The sequence below is a fragment of the Anomaloglossus baeobatrachus genome, chromosome 1 (assembly GCF_048569485.1).
Source record: "Anomaloglossus baeobatrachus isolate aAnoBae1 chromosome 1, aAnoBae1.hap1, whole genome shotgun sequence".
In the NCBI taxonomy this organism is placed as follows: domain Eukaryota; kingdom Metazoa; phylum Chordata; class Amphibia; order Anura; family Aromobatidae; genus Anomaloglossus; species Anomaloglossus baeobatrachus.
This window is the reverse complement of record NC_134353.1, coordinates 797,279,788-797,299,175: the sequence shown is the minus strand read 5'-3', so window position 1 is coordinate 797,299,175 and position 19,388 is coordinate 797,279,788. Positions and strand designations below refer to the sequence as shown.

The following is a 19,388-nucleotide window of genomic DNA, read 5'->3' as shown; positions in this document are numbered from 1 at the left end:
AAAAACTAGGTGCATGGCTAGACCATATGCTGCAACCCCTAGTCAAATCCCTGCCTGGGTATATCAGAGATACAAAAACCATATTAAATGTTTTTGACAATTTTAAATGGGAAAAACATTTTTCGTGGATTGCAGCAGATGTCACAGCTTTATATCCTTCAATTTCATATGAACTTGCTATGGCTTCTCTCAAACATTTTTTTATCCCGATACAATAGTTATGATCAGGAGTTGCAAGGTTTCAATTTGGACACAGCCAAATTTTTGTTGACCAGAAACTATTTTTTATTCAATGGAATATTTTTTCTCCAGAAGAAGGGAGATGGCATGGAAATTTCCCCCCTCCCTTGCTAACATTGCTATGGGTTTCTGGGAGGAAATATTCTTTTTAGGCGAAACCAACCCTTGGTGGTGGCAGATTGGGTATATGGGAGATATATAGATGACCTCCTGCTGCTTTGGGGGGGGGTGACATTGATGAAGTCGGACTTTTCATGGAATATCTGAATGATAATAATTTTGGCATACTTTTCACGTATACACATGGAATAAAAAGTATTGACTTCCTTGATGTCACCCTCTCAACCAGCGAGGATAGGTCGGATGTTCTCATTACTCCTTTTAAGAAGGACACAGATACAAATATGATCTTAAGATACAGCTCCTGCCACCCAAGACATGTCGCCACCAATATTCCTAAAGGGGAGTTGATCAGACTCAAACGAAATTGTTCTGATGCCACCATTTTAAATAGTGTGTTGGACACAAAATGTAAACAACTTTCAGATAGAGGATATCCACCAGGATTAATACAGAGTGCACACCATACTGTCCAAACAATGGATCGCGAGTCATTATTGTCTGATAAAGTTACAAAACAGCAAACTGATAATCGCATCAACTTTATCACTAAATATAGTGAACACTATGGGGACATAATAAAAATTGTCAAAAAATGTATTCTGATTTTGAACAGTGATCCCCTGACTAAGAAGATACTAACTGGGAACGAGATTAAATTTATAGCAGGAAGAGCACCTACCATAGGGAATCTCATTTCACCTAATTTCTTACCTCCAACAAGTAATACAAATAAAACATGGTTGAGTTTGACAGGTTTTTTTAAATGTAATCACAATATATGCACCTGCTCCACTTATGCCAACAAATGCAGATCCTTTACTTCAATAAGCAATGGAAGCACATATGACATACTGAACTTTATTAATTGCAATATGTCTGGAGTTATTTACCTGGTGGCATGCAATATTTGTAAGGTTCAGTATATAGGGTGCACCATAGGTCCCCTCAAAAGACGCATCAGGTGACATCTTTCTGACGCGGTTGGTACCAACAAGATGGGTACATCTATGGTGTCCAAACATTTTTCTAGCATACATGGAGGAAACAACACAGGTTTTTCCTTTTGTGGTATAGAAAAAGTCCATAGACCCATAAGAGGCGGCAATTTCAGACGTAAGGTACTAAATAGGGAGAGTTATTGGATATTTAAGTTGGGCACCAGGCAGCCAGAGGGTCTCAATATCCGCAGGGACCTCATATTACAATATAATTGAAAAATATAAAAAAATAAAAACCATCCTTTTTTTTTTCTTTTTATGATAACTCTCCCTGTCTGTAAATCAATTTAGACAACAATAATTAGACACATCAGATTTTGTTGGCTGGGGACTTCTGCATGTGACAAACAGACACATTGTGTGGCTTTTTGTATGATTATATTAAGATATTTTTTTATGAAGCATCAAACACGGTTAGTTAATGCTCTCCTCATAGAGACACATATTAAACATACACAATACATACATCGACAGCAAGTGCACTTGTCTTAGGACCTAACCTAGATAATATTCTCAAATACCTTCAAATAGGGGATATGTCAATATATGATGTGATTTTTACAACTATTTTCACTTAAAGTAGTTCTTCCATGTGACAATACACACAATAGAGTTCGCAAGTCTTATATGGGGGTATTATTCCACAATCGTTGGTTTATATACTGAAAGTGAACACCCATGTCTTCTATACAAAACAACTAGAAATAATGATGTGGGGTTTTTTTTGCCTTTTTTTTTGCTTTGTCTTTATTTCTAATGGTTTATATATGTCTCTGTTCATAATAATTACATTTGTCATTTTTGAATGTTTTTTCTCCTATGTACTGACACATAAGTATAAAATTTACTTATTAGACCGGATCCATTCCATGACTTTCTAATGGGTTAATGTTACTGACTAATTGGTTTGGAAAAACACCTGTTACAACAGGAGTTTTTTTCCCATTAGTAGGATTTATAAGTTTATCATGACTGGATAGCATCACTTGACAAAGGCTACAATATGTAGCCGAAACGCGTAGCACTGTCAACATTTTTTCTACTTGCTGGAAGTTTTTTGTATGAAGATTTTGTACATGCTTCACTTTTTAATGAACAGCAAGTTGGAAATTTATCCTGAGTGGTGGCTGATACACTCCGTAGCGCCGGAATTTCCTTTCCTTCCTATGTCTTTGGTAAGTGGGTCTCTGTGGTATGGAACATTGGGGGTCCCCGTTCTGTGGTTTGTCCACTTCTGTCTGCCTGACGGTAGCGTGAACCCTGTGGGGTTGGAGTCTCTGGTCCTGTCCCCGGTTCTCCCATTGCTACTGAGTCTTTGGATTCTTTAGGATCAGCAAGGTCCTTGATGGTCCCCTTTGCTGTGCAGGTGTTAATAGGTCTAATAGAGAATAATTCTGGCACACTTCGAGGATATCTGAAAAAGAGAAACTCTTGGAATGCTTAAATGGTTTTATTTGTGCATGAGTCAAAAAATGATGATAATTCATCCATCCAACGTTTCGACCATTTGAGGTCTTTGTCAAGGACAAATTTATCTAGTATAACAGAAACATGCGCACCGTTAGTGCATGAAAAATACAAATCAACATAGCATAATCATAGCATTGGTTGTGACAATAGTCTCTGATAACATCATGATAGCACATAACCAAACAAGGACATACATAAGCTCATGAAATCCATGTATTGGAATACAATAAAAAGCCTAACAAAGAAAAAAGCAGCTCATGAAAAGTATACCTAACATTTAGCAAATGAGGGCAGTAGTGACCCACCTATATGGACAACTGTGTGGTGTATGTTCAATAATACGAAGACATCACCATGAAGTCAAAAATGGACAAAGGTGCAATCCTATGTAGGAAACAAAATAAAATGAATGTCGTATACAAAACATACAAATATGCAGATCAGAAGACTTTCATTCTTCTGCAATGCCTATATATAGGTGTGCCTTTCTCCACTTATACCTTATGCATTGGAGTAAATTGATGATAAATAGTAGTGGCCTTTTTCCAGAGGGAATGAGATATAGACAATTCTAGATGCAAGTAGATATAAATATGCGCATTAGAATGATACATGGATTATCCTAACTATATGTATTTATGACAAAAGTGAAGTGATACATCATGAAGGAAAGTAGTCTACCTGAAAACACTGTTTAGCTGTCAAAGGTAGATGCCTAAGGGCATGAGAAAAAATTTCGTGTTTCCTTCACTGATGGTTTCTCAGTTGCCTCAGAAGAAAAGGAATGTTCTGAGCAAGAGAGTCACAAATACTTGCATTAACGTATAAAGCAGGGAGAAAAGACATATATAGTGACTTCTGTGTATTGTATAACAGATAGTAAGAAGGCAAAAAGCTACCTGAAAAATGCAGAAATAGTATACTGATACTTGCACTGAGGAATTCACAATGGCCTCAGGGTAACATAAGTGCTATGGACAAAATATATGAACACCAGGAATTACAAGCAGGATAAGAAAACCAGTATAAGGTACATGTGATAAGATAGATAATGTATCAGTGTTACCTTAATATTGTTCCAAAAAGGGTGAACATGTATAGGATCATACAATGAGAAGGACTCCTTATGGGGTTCTCAAAGAGACCCTATGGAAAATGTATGATTATAAGTATTAAATCGTATATGGGATGTAAATAGCAGGCTGATATAGACACATACCTGAGGTATTAGATACAGGAAAGGGCTAGTGAGCCATATACGATGTCACAAATCTAAATAGAAATGTGGGAAGTAAATAATATGTTCCATAGTGCTAGTGGCTCAAGGAGACAAGTACACATACCTTGCGTTGGTGATATAGGGTGTGGGCCCCAAGGAGACGTGCCTAGTGCGGTGGTGGTGTGTCCTTATGTAGTGGGAGCAGTGCAGCGTCCACCATCATGCTTCCTGGATGGTGGAACGCAGTGTGAGCCGGTGGAGCGCACGCCGCGCATGCACAGTGCAGCGCGCCGCACCGCGCATGCGCCCGGAGCGCAGCATCAGCTCAAGGGGAGGAAGTGTGTCAGAGGAGGTGTGTATGTGCATAGAGGTCGGGGATTGGCCTGTGGATCGCATGGTGAGCGCGCACAGCGCCACCAAGTGGCCCAGCACGCGCACCCAGTACGGAGCACAGGCCAAAGTGAAAGGGTGATAGAAAGGTGAACCGGCCAATGGACTGCGCCCAGCGTGTACACAGCGCCAATTCATTGGCACTGCGCGCAAGCAGGGCACAAGGCAAAGGCCAGGAGGGATAACATGCAAAGTATAACGATTAAATAATGGGAATGTGTGTGAACCTAATAAGAGGGATCGCAGTGTACTGGTCTGTGGATTGCACGTGGCAAGTGCGCAGTGTCGGGCCATTTGCACTAACGCACGAGCCGGGCACAGAGCACATGTCAGAAAATAACGAACCGAATGATTACATTATACACAGTGCACAACAACAGAGAGTCTGGTGATGGTCCCTCATAGATGAGCGTGGCTGTGGTGATGACAAAAGGTTGGTGCAAGAACGGTGGAGGGATCAGGTAGGAGGTGGAGCCTGGAACAAAGAAAAAACAATTAGAGAGAAAAATACATGTCACCATGTGTACTAGAATGGTATGCTCACTTATCCTTATACTGGGTTTTTGACAATCATATTATAGATGACCACTCAGAGGCTGAAAAGCAACAAAAGTCGACCAATCTCAATCAATATAGTAAATATTCAAGATAGTAAAGCGACGTATAAACGAAACCTATCAGACAATGAACATCATTAAATACACATATCGTGTTCCCTATTAACCCCTTCACCCCCGGCCACTAAAACACCCTAATGACCGGGCCATTTTTTACAATTCTGACCAGTGTCACTTTGACAGGTTATAACTCTGGAACGCTTCAACGGATCCTGGCGATTCTGAGATTGTTTTTTCGTGACATATTGTACTTCATGTCAGTGGTAAATTTAGGCCGATATTTTTTGCGTTTATTTGTGAAAATTTAGGAAATTTGGCGAAAATTTTGAAAATTTCGCAATTTTCAAACTTTGAAAATTTATGCCCATAAATCTGAGAGATATGTCACACAAAATAGTTACTAAATAACATTTCCCACTTGTCTACTTTACACCAGCGCAATTTTCGAAACAAATTTTTTTTCCGTTAGGAAGTTAGAAGGGGTCAAAGGTCATCAGCAAATTCTCATTTTTCCAACAAAATTTACAAAATAATTTTTTTTAGGGACCACATTACATTTGAGGTGACTTTGAGAGGCCTAGGTGACAGAAAATACCCAAAAGTGACCCCATTCTAAAAACTACACCCCTCACACTGCTCAAAACCACATCCAATAAGTTTATTAACCCTTTAGGTGCTTCACAGGAACCAAAGCAATGGGGAAGGAAAAAATGAAAATTTTACTTTTTAACACAAAAATGTTACTTTAGCCATAAAATTTTCATTTTTACAAGGGAGAAAAGAGAAAGTACACAATACAATTTATTGTCATGTTCTCCTGAGTACGCTGATACCCCATATGTGGTAAAAATCAATTGTTTGGGCGCACGGCAGAGCTCGGAAGGGAAGGAGCGCCATTTGAATTTTTGAACGCAAAATTAGCTGCACTCATTAGCGGACGCCATGTCGGGTTTGAAGACCCCCTGAGGTGCCTAACCAATGGAGCTCCCCCACAAGTGACCCCATTTTGGAAACTAGAGCCCTCAAATAATTTTTCTAGATGTTTGGTGAGCACTTTGAACCCCTGGGGGCTTCACAGAAGTTTATAGCGTTGAGCCGTGAAAAGAAAAAACATTTTTTTTACAACAAAACGGTTGCTTCAACTAGGTAACTTTTTTTTTCACAAGGGTAACAGGAAAAAATGCACCATAAAATGTATTGTGCATTTTCTCCTGAGTACGCAGATACCTCATATGTGGTGGAAATCAAATGTTTGGACACACAGCAGTGCTCGGAAGGCAAGGAGCGCCATTTGAATTTTTGAGTGCAAAATTAGCTGCACCTGTTAGCGGACGCCATGTCGGGTTTGAAGACCCCCTGAGGTGCCTAAACAATGGAGCTCCCCCACAAGTGACCCCATTTTGGAAACTAGAGCCCTCAAATAATTGTTCTAGATGTTTGGTGAGCACTTTGAACACCTGGGGGCTTCAAAGAAGTTTATAGCGTTGAGCCGTGAAAAGAAAAAAAATTTTTTTTACAACAAAACGGTTGCTTCAACTAGGTAGCTTTTTTTTTTACAAGGGTAACAGGAAAAAATGCACCATAAAATGTATTGTGCATTTTCTCCTGAATACGCAGATACCTCATATGTGGTGGAAATCAAATCTTTGGACACACGGCAGTGCTCGGAAGGCAAGGAGCGCCATTTGAATTTTTGAGTGCAAAATTAGCTGCACTCATTAGCGGACGCCATGTGGGGTATGAAGACCCCCTGAGTTGCCTAAACAATGGAGCTCCCCCACAAGTCACCCCATTTTGGAAACTAGAGCCCTCAAATAATTTTTCTAGATGTTTGGTGAGCATTTTGAACACCTAAGGGCTTCACAGAAGTTTATAGCGTTGAGCCGTGAAAAGAAAAAAAATTTTTTTTACCACAAAACGGTTGCTTCAACTAGGTAGCTTTTTTTTTCACAAGGCTATCAGGAAAAAATGCACCATAAAATGTATTGTGCATTTTCTCCTGAGTACGCAGATACCTCATATGTGGTGGAAAGTAATTGTTTGGGCGCATGGCGGGGCTCAGAAGAGAAGGAGCGCCATTTGACAGCAAAATTGGTTGGAATCATTAGCGGACGCCATGTCACGTTTGGAGACCCCCTATGGTGCCTAAACAGTGGAGCTCCCCCACAAGTGACACCATTTTGGAAACTAGAGCCCTCAAATAATTTTTCTAGATGTTTGGTGAGCACTTTGAACACCTGGGGGCTTCACAGAAGTTTATAGCGTTGAGCCGTGAAAAGAAAAAAATTTTTTTTTACCACAAAACGGTTGCTTCAACTAGGTAGCTTTTTTTTTCACAAGGCTATCAGGAAAAAATGCACCATAAAATGTATTGTGCATTTTCTCCTGAGTACGCAGATACCTCATATGTGGTGGAAAGTAATTGTTTGGGCGCATGGCGGGGCTCAGAAGAGAAGGAGCGCCATTTGACTTTTCAAACGCACAGACGCAGTGCACTGATCGGCCGCTGCAGGACGCACGGTCGGATGCGATAAAAAAAAGCGTCGGGGATACGTAAAAAAAAAAGTCACGCCAAAAATTGTCCATGGATGCAGATACGTTTTGTGCATCCCTGATCAGCGCTTGGTGGGATGCACGGACGGATGCGATACAAAAAGCGTCGCAAATACGGAAAAAAGTCACGCCAAAAACTGACCACGGATGCAGATCAGTTATCTGCATCCCTAATCAACGCTCGGCGGGACGCACGGACGGATGTGATACAAAAAGCGTCGTGAATATGGAAAAAAGTCACGCCAAAAACTGACCACGGATGCAGATCCGTTATCTGCATCCCTGATCAGCGCTTGGCGGGACGCACGGACGGATGCGATACAAAAAGCGTCGTGAATACGGAAAAAAGTCACGCCAAAAACTGACCACGGATGCAGATCCGTTATCTGCATCCCTGATCAGCGCTTGGCGGGACGCACGGACGGATGCGATACAAAAAGCGTCGTGAATACGGAAAAAAGTCACGCCAAAAATTGACCATGGATGCCGATCCGTTATCTGCATCCCTGATCAGCGCTCGGCGGGACGCACGGATGGATGTGATACAAAAAGCGTCGTGAATACGGAAAAAAGTCACGCCAAAAACAGACCACGGATGCAGATCCGTTATCTGCATCCCTGATCAGCGCTTGGCAGGACGCACGGACGGATGAGGTGTAAAAATGGACAGGGGATACGGAAAAAAAAAAAAAGTTATACTCACAGTACCCAGAGGACTAGCAGGAGGATCACTGACCAGAAGAGCTGCAGAGGAACAGATGGCAGAGAGATGGACAGCTTTACAGGAGCAGCAGGCAGATCAGCAGAATGCCCAGGAAGGACCCAGCGATGGACGCAGATGTGATCAGGCCGGTGAAGACAGGTAAGAGGACGTCGGGGGAGAGCAGAGGGGGAGAGGGGGGGTGAGAGCAGAGGGGGGGTTGAGAGCAGAGGGGGAGGGGGGAGAGCAGAGGGGGAGACCGGAGAGGGAGCTGCAGAAGCAGAATAGAGATAATGGGGGAGGCAGTCAGATCGCGGGGGGACCGGATCGGGATGTCAGGGGGGGGAGGGGGCCGGTTGGGGGGAGCAGATCGCGGGGGGGGGGGGGCACGGCAGGGGCTATCACGGCAGCGCGCAGGGGCACCACGGGAGCGCGCACGGGCTGCAAAGTGAGCACAGTACTCACGTGCAGCAGATCGCAGATCGCAACAGGGAAGCACATTGGCAGGGGGCAGATCGCGGCAGGGAAGCACATGGCAGGGGGCAGATCACAGCAGGGAAGCACATAGCAGGGGGCAGATCGCAGCAGGAGGCAGATCGCAGCAGGGCGGCACATCAGGGAGCATGCAGGGGCCATCACGGGAAGCGCGCAATACTCACGTGGAGCCGGAGCGGCGGTGACATCGGCGGCGGCAGCAGCGGTGGCGTGGTACCACAAGTACCAGCCACTGCACGCTGCAGACATGTTGGGGGAGGGCTCACAGGCCAGCACAGGCCTGGGGAGGGCGGCCACCGGCAGATCAGACCGCCCCACTGCACACTGATTGGAGCGATTGCGCGTCATAGCACGATCGCTCCAATCAGTGCTGCAGGGGCTGGGGGCGACATGTTTGAGGTCCACCTATGATATGCTGCAGCAGCTGCGGCATCTCATAGCTGGATCTCACAGGATCGCACTAATTCGGGCATTATTTTTGCCGAAATTAGTGCGATCGATGTGGTTGGCGGTTCAGATTTGAACAGCCAATCACATCAATCGTCGATAGGGGGTGGCGATGCCGCCCCCCCTGGGGTCAAGCAAAGGTCCCCTGCTGTAAGAAACAGCAGGGGACATCATTTGAAAGCCGTTGCTATGGCCACGGCAATCAAATGAAGTTTAGGCCGTAAAATTACGTCCCTGGTCGTTAAGTCACGTTAAAATAGGACGTAATTTTACGGCCCGCGGTCGTGAAGGGGTTAAGACCTCTCGGTTCCAGTGTATTCAGGGTAAATATCCAATAAGATTCCCTTTCCTTAAGGGTACGTACTCTGTTACCACCCCTTCTAGGTGTGGGTACATGTTCCAGTACCTGGTACTTCAATTGCGCAATCGTATGACCATGTGTAATAAAATGGTACGGGATAGGGAGCATCATCTGTCTGCATCTTATAGTGGATTTATGTTTACTAATCCGGTCTCGGACATGTTGGGTGGTCTCCCCAACATATCCGAGACCGCAGGGACACTTAATGAGGTAGACTACAAAAGAGGACTCGCATGTGAAAAATCCATGTATGGAAAAAATTCGTCCTGATAAGGGATGAGTGAAAGTGTCCCCCCTGGTAAGATTGTTGCACTGTGTGCAGTGGTGACACGGAAAATTGCCCTTTTTGGGAGTACCGAGAAAGGTTTGCCTCAGTACAGTCTTACTGGAACCTATGTCTGCCCTCACAAAATTATCCCGGAGATTACGAGGCCTCTTGTTGCAAAACAAAGGAGGTACGCTAAATTCGCTTACTTCAGGATAAGCCTTGTTCAGCAGCGGCCAATGTTTACAAATTATGCTCTTAATGAGAGGAGAGAAGGGATGATAAGTGTTTATACACGGAATGCGCGGGATATTCTTCCCAGTGGTGGGTCTTTGAGAGAGTTTCTTATTGGCGATATCAATAGGATATCCCCTCTGGAGAAACTTCATACTCATTTCTGAGGATCTTACATCACGTTGTGCTGGGTCAGATACGATTCGTGCCACACGCTGATGTTGGGAAATGGGAAGACTTTGTTTGGTGTGACGGGGTGGCAGCTTGTAAAATGCAAAAGACTATTACGGTCAGTCGGTTTCACATACAAATCCGTGCTGAGGATGCCGGCAGATGATATTACCATGGTATCTAGAAAATTAATATTATGGGTATCAAATTGAATGGAAAAAGTGAGACCTTGTATGAGGGAATTAATCTCAGTGTGAAATTGTGATAGAGAAGCGACATCGCCCCGCCAGATGATGAAGATGTCATCAATGTACCTTTTCCATGTAATCACATGTTCCAACCAAAGTGGATGATTGTAAATGTGAAATTCTTCAAAATGTGCCATAAAAATATTAGCATACGGGGGTGCCAAATTTGAGCCCATCGCGGTCCCCCGTTTCTGCAAATAAAATTGGTCTTGGAACAGAAAAAAATTATTTTCTAGAACCAGTTGGAGAAGATCAATGCAAAATTGGTTTTGTGAGGAAGAGTGAGTACTGTGTCTATTCAAGAACCATTCAAGAACCATTTTACTGCCTGAATGCCATCAAGATGTTGTATACTAGTATAAAGACTATTGACATCAAGGGATACTAAAAGACATTCAGGTGGTAACGACTCAATGGATTGTAATTGTGTCAAGAAGTCAGAAGTATCTTTAAGGTATGATCTGATATTAGGTATGAGAGGAGTAAGGATTCTCTCAACCGTGATGGCGAGGGGCGATAAGACGGATTCTGTTGAAGCCACAATTGGGCGAACGGCAGGTTGACTCATGTTTTTATGGACCTTGGGTAAGGTATAAAACACCGGTGTGATGAGGTGGGCTTTAATAAGAAAATCAGCTAGTTTCTGATCTATGGTATTGTTGGCCAAATAGATATGCACAATATGTTTAATGAGTCCCTGTACATATGATTGTCAAAAACCCAGTATAAGGATAAGTGAGAATACCATTCTAGTACACATGGTGACATGTATTTTTCTCTCTAATTGTTTTTTCTTTGTTCCAGGCTCCACCTCCTACCTGATCCCTCCACCGTTCTTGCACCAACCTTTTGTCATCACCACAGCCACGCTCATCTATGAGGGACCATCACCAGACTCTCTGTTGTTGTGCACTGTGTATAATGTAATCATTCGGTTCGTTATTTTCTGACATGTGCTCTGTGCCCGGCTCGTGCGTTAGTGCAAATGGCCCGACACTGCGCACTTGCCACGTGCAATCCACAGGCCAGTACACTGCGATCCCTCTTATTAGGTTCACACACATTCCCATTATTTAATCATACTTTGCATGTTATCCCTCCTGGCCTTTGCCTTGTGCCCTGCTTGCGCGCAGTGCCAATGAATTGGCGCTGTGTACACGCTGGGCGCAGTCCATTGGCCGGTTCACCTTTCTATCACCCTTTCACTTTGGCCTGTGCTCCGTACTGGGTGCGCGTGCTGGGCCACTTGGTGGCGCTGTGCGCGCTCACCATGCGATCCACAGGCCAATCCCCGACCTCTATGCACATACACACCTCCTCTGACACACTTCCTCCCCTTGAGCTGATGCTGCGCTCCAGGCGCATGCGCGGTGCGGCGCGCTGCACTGCGCATGCGCGGCGTGCGCTCCACCGGCTCACACTGCGTTCCACCATCCAGGAAGCATGATGGTGGACGCTGCACTGCTCCCACTACATAAGGACACACCACCACCGCACTAGGCACGTCTCCTTGGGGCCCACACCCTATATCACCAACGCAAGGTATGTGTACTTGTCTCCTTGAGCCACTAGCACTATGGAACATATTATTTACTTCCCACATTTCTATTTAGATTTGTGACATCGTATATGGCTCACTAGCCCTTTCCTGTATCTAATACCTCAGGTATGTGTCTATATCAGCCTGCTATTTACATCCCATATACGATTTAATACTTATAATCATACATTTTCCATAGGGTCTCTTTGAGAACCCCATAAGGAGTCCTTCTCATTGTATGATCCTATACATGTTCACCCTTTTTGGAACAATATTAAGGTAACACTGATACATTATCTATCTTATCACATGTACCTTATACTGGTTTTCTTATCCTGCTTGTAATTCCTGGTGTTCATATATTTTGTCCATAGCACTTATGTTACCCTGAGGCCATTGTGAATTCCTCAGTGCAAGTATCAGTATACTATTTCTGCATTTTTCAGGTAGCTTTTTGCCTTCTTACTATCTGTTATACAATACACAGAAGTCACTATATATGTCTTTTCTCCCTGCTTTATACGTTAATGCAAGTATTTGTGACTCTCTTGCTCAGAACATTCCTTTTCTTCTGAGGCAACTGAGAAACCATCAGTGAAGGAAACACGAAATTTTTTCTCATGCCCTTAGGCATCTACCTTTGACAGCTAAACAGTGTTTTCAGGTAGACTACTTTCCTTCATGATGTATCACTTCACTTTTGTCATAAATACATATAGTTAGGATAATCCATGTATCATTCTAATGCGCATATTTATATCTACTTGCATCTAGAATTGTCTATATCTCATTCCCTCTGGAAAAAGGCCACTACTATTTATCATCAATTTACTCCAATGCATAAGGTATAAGTGGAGAAAGGCACACCTATATATAGGCATTGCAGAAGAATGAAAGTCTTCTGATCTGCATATTTGTATGTTTTGTATACGACATTCATTTTATTTTGTTTCCTACATAGGATTGCACCTTTGTCCATTTTTGACTTCATGGTGATGTCTTCGTATTATTGAACATACACCACACAGTTGTCCATATAGGTGGGTCACTACTGCCCTCATTTGCTAAATGTTAGGTATACTTTTCATGAGCTGCTTTTTTCTTTGTTAGGCTTTTTATTGTATTCCAATACATGGATTTCATGAGCTTATGTATGTCCTTGTTTGGTTATGTGCTATCATGATGTTATCAGAGACTATTGTCACAACCAATGCTATGATTATGCTATGTTGATTTGTATTTTTCATGCACTAACGGTGCGCATGTTTCTGTTATACTAGATAAATTTGTCCTTGACAAAGACCTCAAATGGTCGAAACGTTGGATGGATGAATTATCATCATTTTTTGACTCATGCACAAATAAAACCATTTAAGCATTCCAAGAGTTTCTCTTTTTCATATATCCTCGAAGTGTGCCAGAATTATTCTCTATTAGACTTGCTGTTTTTTCTGAGCACCTAATATATAACGCGGTGAGCCAGGAATAGTCGTTTTGCATTGGGTGTTAATAGGTCGGCCTGAAGCTATTTTTTGTTCTAGGGCCCTGTACCCAGTCGGTGCATAGATGCGGGAGTACTCCACCGTACTCCACCAGCAACCACCTCTCCTGGGTACCAGGTCACCGTTAACCCGAGTCAGGACGTCTCCTCTTTCAACTCTCTCTCCTGGACTACTACTGACTTTTTTGTCCACTGTCGGCCCCTCCCACCTGGTCAACTAGTGGATTGGATTGGCTCCACCTCTAGGCGGCCATCCATTGGTCCCACCCTTGCTGAGTACCATTGTATGGGGGATTGTTGGGGAAAATTGGGATTACCTGGGTTTTTGTTGGTACTGGCACTGGAGTTCTGGGTCCCTAAGGGGGTAGGCTCTGCATCCTTGTGGGGATGCAGAACCTTGTAGCACCCTGATGGTTTCAGGGGCGCTACACTTATATAATATTCTAATTTTCTGAGATAATGACTTTTGGATTTTCATTGGCTGTAAGCCATAATCAGCAACATTAACAAAATAAATACTTGAAATAGATCCCTCTGTGTGTAATTAATCTATACAGTGGAACCTTGGTTAACGAGAACAATCCGTTCTGGGACTGTGCTTGTTAACCAAGTTACTTGTTCAGCAAAGCAAAATTTCCCATAGGAAATCATTGCAATGCAGACAATTTGTTCCACAACTTGTTAAATATCCCACCCTGGTCCCCTATTGTGCCATTCTACACACGTACAAACGCGCACAAACACGCACAAACACGTACAAACACACACACACAGAAACACACACAAACACGCATGCATAAACACATATTATGCTCACCTTACCTTCCGTTCCATCGTTGGTCTCCTGGGACTTGCTGTTCGCTGGTACGGGATGTGTATCGGGTAACCATCATGACGAGAGAGGAACATCCACTGCCAGAGTGCTGACGTCAAAGGAGCCGCTTGCTTCTGATTGGCCAGTGCGTTGCCTTTGAGTAGTGGCTGACAGCAGAAGTTCCTGCCTCGTCGCGATGCTTGCCGAATGCCGATACACATCCTATACCGGCGAACTACAAGAACCATGAGGCCGGCGATGGAACAGAAGGTAAGGTGAGCATAATACTGTATGTGCGTGCGTGTTTGTTTGTGTGTGTTTGTGCGTGCTTGTGTGCGTTTGTGCGTACTGTAAGAGCGGGTTAGAGCGCGGTGGATGTATGGAACCGGAAGCGTGTGCGGTGAGTATTTTGCTCATATAGCAAGGCTTTCTCGTAAACCGAGTTACAAATTTACAGTAAACTTTGCTCATTAGGCAAAATATTCGCTAACTGGGTTACTCGTTAAGCGAGGTTCCACTGTATAATATATGCGTTTCCCTTTTTGTATTGAATTACTGAAATAAATTCACTTTTTGATAATATTCTAATTTATTGGGATGCACTTGTCTTTGGTCAGCTAACACAATGTCATATAGAACAGAATTGTGGATACACAGAATACAGAACATGATACAAATAATGATGTTGAATTCTACTTCTGTTTGTGTGGCTGGACAAGAATAAATGTCATTTCCAATGACCAGCTATAAATGCTCTTGAAATATGATTGGCATTTCCCCCAGGCAAAATACCTACCCCGCATTTATCTGCTCCAAGCACAATGGCACGTTCCCTCTGTCGCTGGCGCTTTCTGTGTTGTACTTAGTAGATCCTCACAGCAGAATTTTTCAGACTCTGTAATATAAAGCTCTACAGCCCCTGGGGGAAGTCTTTACCAGAAAATGTTCTGAAGCTGTTTTTCTTTTTCTTTTCTTTTACAGATATCCTACTGTTTGCAAATCTCTAAAACCTTTTGCTATTATTACTGCCAATTTAGTCTTCTTGTATGTTACATAAGTGCATTAGGGCATATAAGCATCTAATGCCATAGGAACTAGGTTACCAGGGAAACATTTGTACCTGCAGATGTTTTACTTCCCACATGTTGGCTGGAATTAAGAGAAATGCTTCTTTCTGAATTATTCTCTAAAAGGAAAATGCTAAGTATCAGGGAGTCCCTTTATGGTGACATGTTAAAGCTTAAGCCTTTTTGCAAAAGGTCATGCTGCTAAAAAAGATAAACTCAGCTCTACGCAGTTAGCCAGGGCAAATAGAAAAGGATAGATCTGCTTTAAATGCGGTAACCCTGCTCAGTATTCCCCGTGTGTAAGAGGAAAACCCTGCCGTTCCCCGGAGAACACTCGGCTTTCTGACAAGGCTGGGTAGATTATTCTTTCAGCTTCAATAATTCACCGACTGTCTTGCTGAGGGTTTTCCGAATACACACTGCTGACTGGAGATGTTCTGAATGCATGCAACTAGCAGAAACGTTCATTAATTTATCCTAGTATGATCCAGGGTTGGATCAAAGTCCCAGGACAAATAGGAACAATACTATTATATCATGCATAGTATAATACCATATAGTCAAGGTTCACGTAATACTGCCATATTATGGCTAAATATTAAAAGGGTTGCCCCAGAAAGGACATTTATCAACTATTTAAAGGATAGGTGATAGATGTGTGATCACTGGGGACCCTACTGCTGGTACTCGCTCAACTAGCTAGAATAGTGGTAATGAGACCTTAATAGAGTGAAGATACACTCTATTGTTCCATTTAATTGCAAAAGGAACTGATAAAAACAGCTAAGCCAGCTGTTTCTTCTAATAGTTAGTCCGCCCTCAGCTATTAGACATTTTAACTGTGTATAGGTGATCAATCTCTTTTTGGACAACCCCTTTAATCCCTCCGCCCCAAAGCCAATTTTTTCACTTCTGACCAATTTCAATTTATGCAATAATAGCTCTAGAATAGTGATGGGTGGACCCGGACTGTAAAAGTCCAGATCTGCATGGTTTCAAAGGTACCCAGATACCAGTCCCGGGTATTGATCTGGATTTGGCAAAGGGAAAAATAAAGAAAATAAGAATGAAGCAAGTGCATCATACTTACGGAGGCTCTGGCACGGCCGTGCACTGCTCCCTCGGCCTCTCCTTCACTTCCTGGGCCGCTCATTATTGCTCATTCATATGCACTTCTTTCCCCGCCCACCAGCCGTCATGGAGTCTGTGATTGGTTGCAACTACAAAACATATACAGCTGCACACTGAAATGCTAACAATGAATAAATGAATTCTGGCATCGCATTACTGCTATAGGAATATTTGAAAAAAGAGATGTTTAGCTTATGTATTGGCCAATGCATGTGAGCCCAATACCGACAGCAAGGTAATCTCTGTATATTGGGAACCTAACCTGAAATGCCAATATCTGGGTAAAAAACCCCCTCCATGTATGGGCACAATGCTTCTATCTGGGTTAAAACCTCCATGTCTGGGCAGCTAGAATCAGCTAGAAAGGGGAGTGAACACAGCCTGGTTATAGGGCAGAGTGCTCAATCAGAAAGAGATGCACAACAAATAAACAAAAAGACTGACCCGCACATCCAATAGGTGTAAACAGGTGCTAGCTGAAAAAACATTGTAACTCCGAAACATATACAACTGCACACTGAAATGTTAACAATGAATAAATTAATTCTGGCATTGCATTACTGCTAAAAGAATATTTGAAAAAAGAGATGTTTAGCTTATGTATTGGCCAATGCATGTGAGCCTGGTATCTGACGACAAGGTAATTTCTGTATTTTGAGAACCTAACCTAAAATGCCATTATCTGGGTAAAAAACCCTCAATGTTTGGACATAATGCCTCTATCTGGGTTAAAACCTCCATGTCTGGGCAGCTAGATTCCAGCTATAAAGGGGAGTGAACACAGCCTGGTTATAGGGCGGAGTGCTCAATCAGAAAGAGATGCACTACAAATATACAAAAAGACTGACCCACACATCCAATAGATGTGAACAGGTGCTACCTTGATAGCTGATACCCTGATTTATCATGATTAAAGGGAAGATGTCGTAAAAAAAAAAAAAAATTCAATAACTGAAAAAATGTAAAGTAATAATGTTTTATTTAACCCCTTAAGGACGAAGCCAGAATGGCCCAGGCCATTTTTTGCAATTTTGACCAGTGTCACTTTATAGGGTTATAACTCTGGAACGCTTCAATGGATCCCGGTGAATCTGAGATTGTTTTTTTGTGACATATTGGGCTTCATGTTAGAGGTAAATTTAGGATGATATTTTTTTATTTTATTTGTGAAAAAATCTGAAATTTGACAATAAAATTAAAAATTTTGCAAGTTTCAAACTTTTAATTTTTATGCCCATAAACCGGAGAGTTATGTCACACAAAATAGTTAATAAATAACATTTCCCACTTGTCTACTTTAGATCAGCGCAATTTTTGAAACAAAATTTTTTGGGGTTAGGAAGTTAGAAGGGTTCAAAGTTCATCAGCAATTTCCCATTTTTTCAACAAAATTTACAAAACCATTTTTTTAGGGATCACATCCCATTTGATGTGACTTTTAGAGGCCGAGGTGACAGAAAATACCCAAAAGTGACACCATTCTAAAACCTGCACCCCTCAAGGTACTCAAAACCACATTCAAGAAGTTTATTAACCCTTCAGGTGCTTCACAGGAACTAAAGTAATATGGAATGAAAAAAATAAAAATTAACATTTTAGCTAAAAATGTTACTTTAGCACTAATTTTCTTACTTTTTCAAGAGGTAACACCAAAAATTGGACCTCACACTTTGTTACCCACTTTCTTATGAGCGCGCCGATACCCCACATGTGGTCAGAAACCTTTGTTTGGGTAAATGGGAGAGCTCGGAATGAAAGGAGCAATATTTGAATTTTGGAAAGCAAAGTTGGCTGAAACAGATTGCGGGCACCATGTTGTTTTTACAGATCCCCTAAGGTACCTAAACAGCAGGAACCCCCCTCAAGTGACCCCATTTTGGAAACTAGACCCCTTAAGGCTTCTATCGAGGGGTATACTGAGCATTTTGAACCCACAGGTACTTCACAGATTTTGATAACGTTACTTTGTCATATTGAAAATTGTAATTTTTTTCTCAAAAATGTTGCTTTAGCATCAATTCTCTCACTTTTTCAAGAGGTAATTCCAAAAATTTGACCCAAATGTTTGTTACCCACTTTTTTATGAGCGCGGTGATACCTCACATGTGGTCTGAAACCTTTGTTTGGACAAATGGGAGGGCTTGGAACGAAAGGAGCAATATTTGAATTTTGGAAAGGAAATTTGGCTGAAAAAGATTGCGGGCACCATGTTGCATTTGGAGGACCCCTAAGGTACGTAAACAGCAAAAAACCACCACAAGTGACCCCATATTGGAAACTAGGCCTCTCAAGGAATTTATCTAGATGTTTGGTGAGTACCCTGAACCCCCAGGTGCTTCACAGAAGTTTATAACGTTGAGCCATGAAAATAAAAAAATAAAATTTTACCACAAAATTGTTACTTCAACCAGGTAGCTTTTTTTTCACAAGGGTAACAGGAAAAAAATCACCATGAAATGTATTCTGCAATTTCTCCTGAGTTTGGTGATATCTTATATGTGGTGGAAATCAACTGTTTGGGCACACGGCAGGTTTTGGAAGGGAAGGAGTGCAATTTGACAGAATCCCACAATGTCTGTCTGCTATTTCATCCTTCTTCTCTGTGCGATTCCTAAAACTTAACATGGACAAAACAGAATTCATTGTCTTTCCTCCTCCTCACTCATCTCCTCCAACAAGCCTTTCCATCAAACTCGATGGTTGCTTACTCTCCCCAGTCTCACAAGCTCGTTGCCTTGGAGTGACCCTCGACTCTGCTCTATCCTTCAAGCCACACATCCAAGCCCTCTTCACCTCATGCCGAT

At 42.4% G+C, this 19,388-nt stretch overlaps 1 long non-coding RNA gene across 1 annotated transcript; it reads right to left on the bottom strand.

The window, feature by feature from the left end:
- Window positions 1-1,610: 1,610 nt before the first annotated feature.
- Window positions 1,611-15,244, bottom strand: LOC142300504 (uncharacterized). The gene is made up of 3 exons (XR_012752671.1): window positions 15,183-15,244; window positions 3,137-3,215; window positions 1,611-2,896 (listed from the first exon to the last, which is right to left on the bottom strand). It is a non-coding gene; the product is annotated as an uncharacterized LOC142300504 (long non-coding RNA).
- Between the last annotated feature and the right edge of the window lie 4,144 nt (window positions 15,245-19,388).